Consider the following 7,498-nt stretch of genomic DNA (forward strand, 5'->3'; position numbering starts at 1 on the left):
CCAATGATTCAATCGTCAAGCCCTTATTGTAAAGCAGGGTTAGTGAAATTTTCTGTGAAGGGTCATATCTATACTAATAAAAGCCTTGGGGGTGATCTGGCCAGCAGGGGAGGGCAGTTGGGGATGATCAGGCGGGCAGGGGAGTAGTTAGGCGTGAATCAGGCTGGCAGGGGAGCTATTAGGGGGCGATCAGGCTGGCAGGCTGAAGCAGTTAGGGGCAATCAGGCAGGCACGCAGGCGAGCGGTTAAGAGACAGCAGTCCAGGATTGTGAGAGAGATGTCCAACTGCCGGTTTAGGCCCGATCCCGGCAGTTGGACATCCTGGGATCAGGCCTGCCGGACATCCAGGGACATCCTGGGATCAGGCTTGTCAGACATCCTGGGATCAGGCCTGTTGGACATCCTGGGATCAGGCCTAAACCAGCAGTCAACATCCCCCAAAGTGTCCGAGATTGGAGAGGGTGCAGGCTGGGCTGAGGGACACCCCCCTCCTGTGCACGAATTTCGTGCACGGGGCCACTAGTTAGTATATAAAATTAACTTACATGATCTGAGTCCTATTTTCAAATTGACTTCAGTTTAAAATCAGGTATGGGGCTCCATGGTAAGGGGAAGAATAGGGTCTCCAAATTAGTTTTTTTAATTCACAACATTTGGAGAAATAAGCATTAGGATAATGGCCAGATGCTTAATGTGCTGGCAGAAGCTCTTATAAGATTTATCCATTTCTTGGAGCCCCTCCTCCTTCCTCAACCTAGGCCAGAAAAACTCTGATTCCCTATTTAAGGCTTTCACTACCCATTGGCTCCACCTGTTATTTCTGAGGGAATATTTATAACGTCTAAGAGTTGGACTGCAATATCACTCTCCAGTCACAGAGGTTAGCGGCCAAAACAAATAAATATTTCTCAGTTCCAGGTCTGAGCTGATATCAAACAAATGAAACTTACTTTGCCAATTTCGTGAGTTTAATTATCTGTATAAGTGGTTTAGCTGCAGCCAGGATAAATTGTAAAAGATTACTGGGTAAGTGAAGGTAAAGGAAAGTGATGAGACAGAAAGGGGCCAAAGTCTTCTTCTACTAAGAGGCTTGCTTGAATGGTGGTGAACATAAGACCTTCAGAACAAAATTTACACTTAAGTCGCCTTTTTCAAGGTGTGATCAGGTCATGGTGAATTTCACTGACAGTGATTTTTTGGCAACTTTTAGTGACTCCTTAAACTACGTAGTCAGGCATTCAGGCCTTCATAATAAAGCTCTATGCAATCCAAGCCTTGTCCCCTACTGTGCCCCAGCTTGTACTCTACCCCAACATTTCTTGAACTTTAATGTGCAAACATGTTCCCTGGTGATCTTGTTAAAATGCAGATTTTTATTCAGCAAGTCTGGGTTGTGGTCTGCTTTTCTAACAAGTTGCTAGATGATGCTGATTCTGGTGGGAATCACACTAGAGTAGAAAAGGCTGACACTCTAGCAAAATGGGACTACCTAGAATTCATCAAATCATTACAGTACTTTTCTACCTCCAAGACCTTTAGCTCACACTGCTCCTCTACCTTCTTCTTGATTTCCAACCTTCAAAATACTACCCTTCCTTTAGGGTTTATCTCAGATGCTATTTCCTTCATGATGCCTTTCTTTAACCATAGCCACCCAATCTACTACATACACAGCAATGGGGCAGGGCCACTGGGGGAACTACCATTCACTGGCTATTAAAAATGTGCCCTGTTTACATGCATTATACCATTATTTTATTTCTAGTCATCATTCCCATTTTATAACAAAGAAAGGGAAACTTACAGTGTAAATAAATTTCCCAAGGTTGCACAGCTAATAAACAGAACAAGGAACTCGGGCTTTTTTAGGTTCTAAAACACTATTCTGGCCCTTCTCAGACCTTAATCTGTACTTTTCCTATGAATTTTAGAGCATGCCTTCTGTTACAGTTCTTTCAGTGTTTGTCTTATTCTTCCTTCCCACTACCATTAAGTTGTAAACTCCTTGAGGACAGATATCTCAGTCACTTTTTTATGAACAAGAACAGATCCAGAGACAAATGGTAGGGGGGGTTAGAGAGCAACCAAAGGACTTGTATGCATGTATATTAGCATAATCAATGGACACAGACACTGGGTGGTGGGAGCTTGCCCGGGTGGGAATGGCTGGGGGGGGGGGGTTAATTGGGGAAAAAGGAGACATATGTAAAACTTTAGACAATAAAAAAACTTAATTTGTCTACAAATTTGGGTGCACTAGCTGCATTTCCCACTCCAGACGCTAAGCAACCTGCTTATGAGTCTGTTCTGAAGGGAAGAAGGAAGTATGATTTTTGGGATTTGTTCAGCATTCCTCTCTATCCTAGGATATCCTTTCTATCCTAGGATTTCTGAAGACTATCATATACTCTACATTTAAACTTGACTCTACATAACTCATTCTCCCTTGTTAAGAGTCAAAACAGTCCTCCCACTGACTAAGATCCTTATAGGAGAAAACACTAGAAAAGAAACCCCATATATGGTTCTTCTCTTTTTTAAAATATATTTTTTATTGATTTCAGAGAGGAAAGGAGAGGGAGAGAGAGACAGAAACATCAGTGATGAGAGAATCATTGATTGGCTGCCTCCTGCATGCCCCCCACTGGGGATCAAGCCCACAACCACGGCACATGCCCTTGACTGGAATTGAACCCGGGACCCCTCAGTCCGCAGGCCGACGCTCTATCCACTGAGCCAAACCAGCTAGGGCTGGATCTTCTCTTAATAGTTCTATGGACACAAGGTTCAGATATCTGCATTATAAATTTCAGTCAAGAAAAGGCAATCCTAGAGATGTACCGTCTAACAGGTGACTTATCTACATGTAGCCATTTAAATCTATTTAAATTGAAATAAAACAAAATGAAAAGTTCAATTCCCCAGTTATACTAGCCACATTTCAAGTGCTCAATAGCTACATGTGGCCAGTAGCTACTGTGTTAGACTGCACAGAATAGAATATATACTTCCACCATCACAAAAATTTTTACTGGAGAGCATTTCTCTAGATTCAAACTCAAATCTACTACTTATTAGGTATGCCACTTATAAGGGGTATAAAACAAGTCACTTGAACTCTCTGAGACTGTTTCCATACTGTAAATGGGATGATAACACCCACCCACCCCTGCCTTATAGGAAAGTGAGAAAAATTAAATGAGAATGTATGTTTAGGGTCTAGCACATACTAGACATTAAATGAATGCTAGCTCCCTTCTAACTCAGTCAGGGCGTATTATGAATTCACCTCATAAATGGAATAAGAAAATTTGAGTAGTGTGGCTTCTTAGGTCTCCAGACTAAATCCTATTTACAGCTTGGAAGATGTTAGCTTTGCATTAGTTTTGTAACTTTTTCTTTCAGATAATACAGTCATCAAGGTAAAGCATTAATAAATAATGCTGGGAATAGTCAGTGATTGCTCTTTGCTTGTACTATTTTTAGGAGAAGAGACTATATTTGTCACCACCTTGAACTTTCCAACATGAAAGAACCACATTTTCCCCTTACAACTGAAATGCCTCCCCCCAAAGCTTTAATCAGTGCTCAGTTTCAGCTGGGTGTTTTATAATTAGAACACTGTTAAAAGTGACACTAGAGCCAGAATGGAGAAGGAATATTTCTCTCTAAATCCATATTTTCCTATGCTCAAACTGTTCTCTATGTTTTTCCTATGGGACTGAAATATCCCAGCTCTGGAAAAGGTGAATTGTTTGAGAAAAGTCTAAACTAAATCTGGTAAGGTATTTGAGTTCCATGAGCAGAAAAACAAAATACATATTTCCAACTTCAAGAAGAAGAATGCTTCAGACTCTTTTCCCCTGTACAATTCAAGGCTTGGAAAACAAAGCAAAATCATATTCCTCAATGAAAACAAAGTTCAAAAAATGTTGATTTGAAAGAAGTTCAAAGTGACAGATGGTAGACAGGCGATGTATCATTTTCCTTAGGATAAAGTCTGGCAGTCTTCAGAGGAATCGAGAAAGCCTTATTTTTCTGTAGTTTAGCCCTGAAAACAGTTATAGAAACTATTCTCCTCTCTATATCATTGGGGGTGGGGAATAGAAAGATGGTTATTCATCAGTGCCTACTTTGTGCTGGCTCTATGACATGCTGCAATTCCTTTTGGCCAATTTTCCATTTGAGTGACAGGAATAGGGCAGGTTCTTAACACACTGACCATTAGGTTATCTGTTTAATACTTATATGAGATTGTGCCCAGAGGTATTGTATTATGGGTGTCTCTGTCTAAATAAAATAAATAATTGCAGATTTCAGAGCCTGAGGACAGAGAGTTGTTCTGGTATTGAAATTGAAGTCTATCTTGTCAGATCTGTAATGAGGTCTTCCCTTCAGGCTGATTGATTTCATAAAGCTGAGGTAATTATCAAAAGCAAGCACAGTTCTCCCTGCAAAAACCACTCCACTGCTTTTGAAAACTAGATAGTCAGCTGGATCTGGTCAGGAGCCTAGGCTGAGCCAGCCATTTCAGTGGGAACAGTTATATACACACAAAGTATAGCAATCCACTGTAATAGATGCTTAAGACAACAGTAAATAAGTGGTAAATAAGCAAAATAATTTCACATGCTGTGAGTAGCAGTCAGATAAATCTGCATTTCAGTGCAGGATGCTTTAAAGGGGAGAATGAGAGCTGGAAATCTTTTTGGTTTTGGAGAGTTAATTTTATGAATTAATGCTAGGATATGTGTGTCCTTTAAGACTGATGCAATGCACTGCATGAATAACATTTGTATCTTTGCTTTCCCCCAAATGTACACAATAATTTCACCAAATTTCCTTTCTTCGTTCATTCAGCCTTCATTAACTATTTATCCAATCACTGTGCTACAATTTTAATTACCTTCTAATTAACCAATGAGTTTGTGATTTAACAATCCCTAAAGATAGCACTGCATAAATACAGTAAATCTTCATTTACATGTTCAAAAATGTTATCCTCCCCCCTTCCCCCACCCCATTAATTTTGCAATACTGTATCATTAATGTTCTGGAGTTATGCTTTCTGCATTCCTAATCTTAGATTCCTATTTGGACTAGTTTGTCAAGAATGTATGATAAACAACTCTGCTGTTGGCTGTGAAATTAAACACTCAGGAGGAAACAGAGATTCCTATAATATGCCAATGCATCTTTGTAGATCTATATCTCCCCTATAATAATTCCACTTCAGGAATATCAATATAGGGCACTGACAAGTGATTAACTCCTTTAGAGAGATCCCTGGGCTGAAGTCAAGCTACTACTGAGGAGAAAGTTAGAATCTACTTCAGAAGACATGTGACTGTAAAGAAAAAGCCTGCAAAAAAAGAATTAATCTGTGTTTAAAACAAGTCTTACTATTGTTGTATAAAAGAATATGTAGGATCTTAATTTTGCTCCAGGCTGGAGTCTAATTGAGTATTCAATATGTTTTGGAATAAATGAATCAATGAAATAATATTGACAGGTAGTCTCTCTCCTTATTCATCCAATTCATTCAAACAATTCTGTGTACCTGGCAGTATGCTAGGCCCTCAGTTTTTAAGATTTAATAAGACACAACTTTTTTTCAAAAAGATCACAAAGGGAGGCAGGTAAATACACAGAAAATCTGGCCCAAATTATTGCATCAGCTTTAGCTCTTGCACCTTCCCCCAAATACCATTTATTTCATTCCTATCAAATTTCTCAAATTCCTCAAATACACTATGCCTTTTCATGTCTCTATGCTTTGAAAAATTATTTATGTGAAAGTAACACTTAACATGAGAGCTACACACTTAATAAATTTTTAAGTGTACAATACAATATTGTTAACTGTAGGCATGATGTTGTATGGAAGATCTCTAGGATTTATTCACCTTGCATAATTCAAATTTTATGCCCATTGACTAGCAATTTTCCATTTCTCTCACCCTTCAGTCATTGGTAACCACCATTATCTCTCTGATTATATGAGTTTGACTATTTTAGATACCTCATATAAGTAGAATCATACAATACTTGTCCTTTTGTGTCTGGCTTATTCCACTTAGCATAATGTCTTCAAGGTTCATCCATGTTCTTGCATATTGCAGGATTTCCTTCTTTTTATGGCTGAATAATAACATTATGTGTATATAGAATGTTATTTGTAGCTATTCATCTGTTGGACATTTAGGTTGTTTCCACATCTTAGCTATAGTGAATAATGCTGCAATGAACATTGGGGTGCTAATATCTTTTTGAGATCCTGATTTCAATTCTTCTTGACAAATACTCAGAAGTGGCGTTGGGTCATATGGTAGTTCTACTTCTAATTTTTTGAGGAACCTCCATGTTTTTCATAGCAGCTATACCATTTTGCATCCTCACCAACAGTGTACAAGGCTTCCAATTAATCTACATTCTCACCAACACATCTATCTCTTTATATAAAAGCTTAAGTGACCGAAAGACCAAACGAACAAATGACTGAATGACTAGTCTACCAGTAGCTGTGATGAGCACTGACCACCAGGGGGCAGATGCTCAACAAAGGAGCTGCCCCCTGGTGGTCAGTGCACTCCCACAGCCAACCTCCCGCAGCAGGCCAACCTCCCGTGGACCCTCCCCCTGGCCATCCGGGCCCGATGACCCTGATTGGGACGGCCAGGCAACCTCCTGTGGTCCCTCCCCGCAGCCAGTCAACCTTACACAGCACCGTCCCCCGGCTGGCCAACCTCCCGTTGTGCCTTCCCCTGGCCAACCGCCCGCAGCTCCGATCGGCCCTGATCGCTGGCCACGCCGAGGGACGGCACCCATGCACAAATTCGTGCACCAAGCCTCAAGTATTTTTATAATAGCCATCCTCACCAGTGTGGTGATATCTCATTGTAGTTTTGATTTGTATGTTCCTGATGATTAGGGACATTAAGCATCTATTCAAATACATGTTGGCCATTTGTATATCTTCTTTGGAGAAATATCTATTCAAATCTTTAGCCCATTTTTCAAAGTACCTGAATAGATACATCTCCAAAGAGGACAAACAGATGGCAAATAGACATATGAAAAAGAAGCTCTACATCACCAATCATCAGAGAAATGCAAACTGAAATCCCAAAGAGATTTAACTTCACACTTGTCAGAATGGCTATCATCAATAAATCAACAAACAAGTGTTGGCCAGGATGTGGAGAAAAGGGAACCCTCATGCACTGTTGGTGGGAATGCAGATTATTGGTGCAGTCACTATGGAAAACAGTATGGAGATTTCTCTAAAAAATTAAAAATGAAACTGCCTTATGTCCCAGTGATTCTACTTCTGGGTATATATCAGAAGAAACTCCAAACACAAATTCAAAAGAATATATGCACCCCTATGTTCATTGAAACATTATTCACAACTAGAGGCCCGGTGCACAAAAATTTGTGCACTGGCGGGGGGGGTCCCTCAGCCCCACTTGTGCCCTCTCACAGTCTGGGACCCCTC

General features: G+C 40.2%; 1 protein-coding gene across 4 annotated transcripts in view; it reads right to left on the reverse strand.

Moving 5' to 3' along the window:
- The window catches only part of ENOX2 (ecto-NOX disulfide-thiol exchanger 2), a 298,526-nt gene that overhangs the window by 175,539 nt on the left and 115,489 nt on the right, over nucleotides 1-7,498 (reverse strand). The window lies entirely within an intron of this gene.

The sequence above is a fragment of the Myotis brandtii genome, unplaced genomic scaffold, assembly GCF_000412655.1.
Source record: "Myotis brandtii unplaced genomic scaffold, ASM41265v1 scaffold39, whole genome shotgun sequence".
Classification (NCBI taxonomy): Eukaryota; Metazoa; Chordata; class Mammalia; order Chiroptera; family Vespertilionidae; genus Myotis; species Myotis brandtii.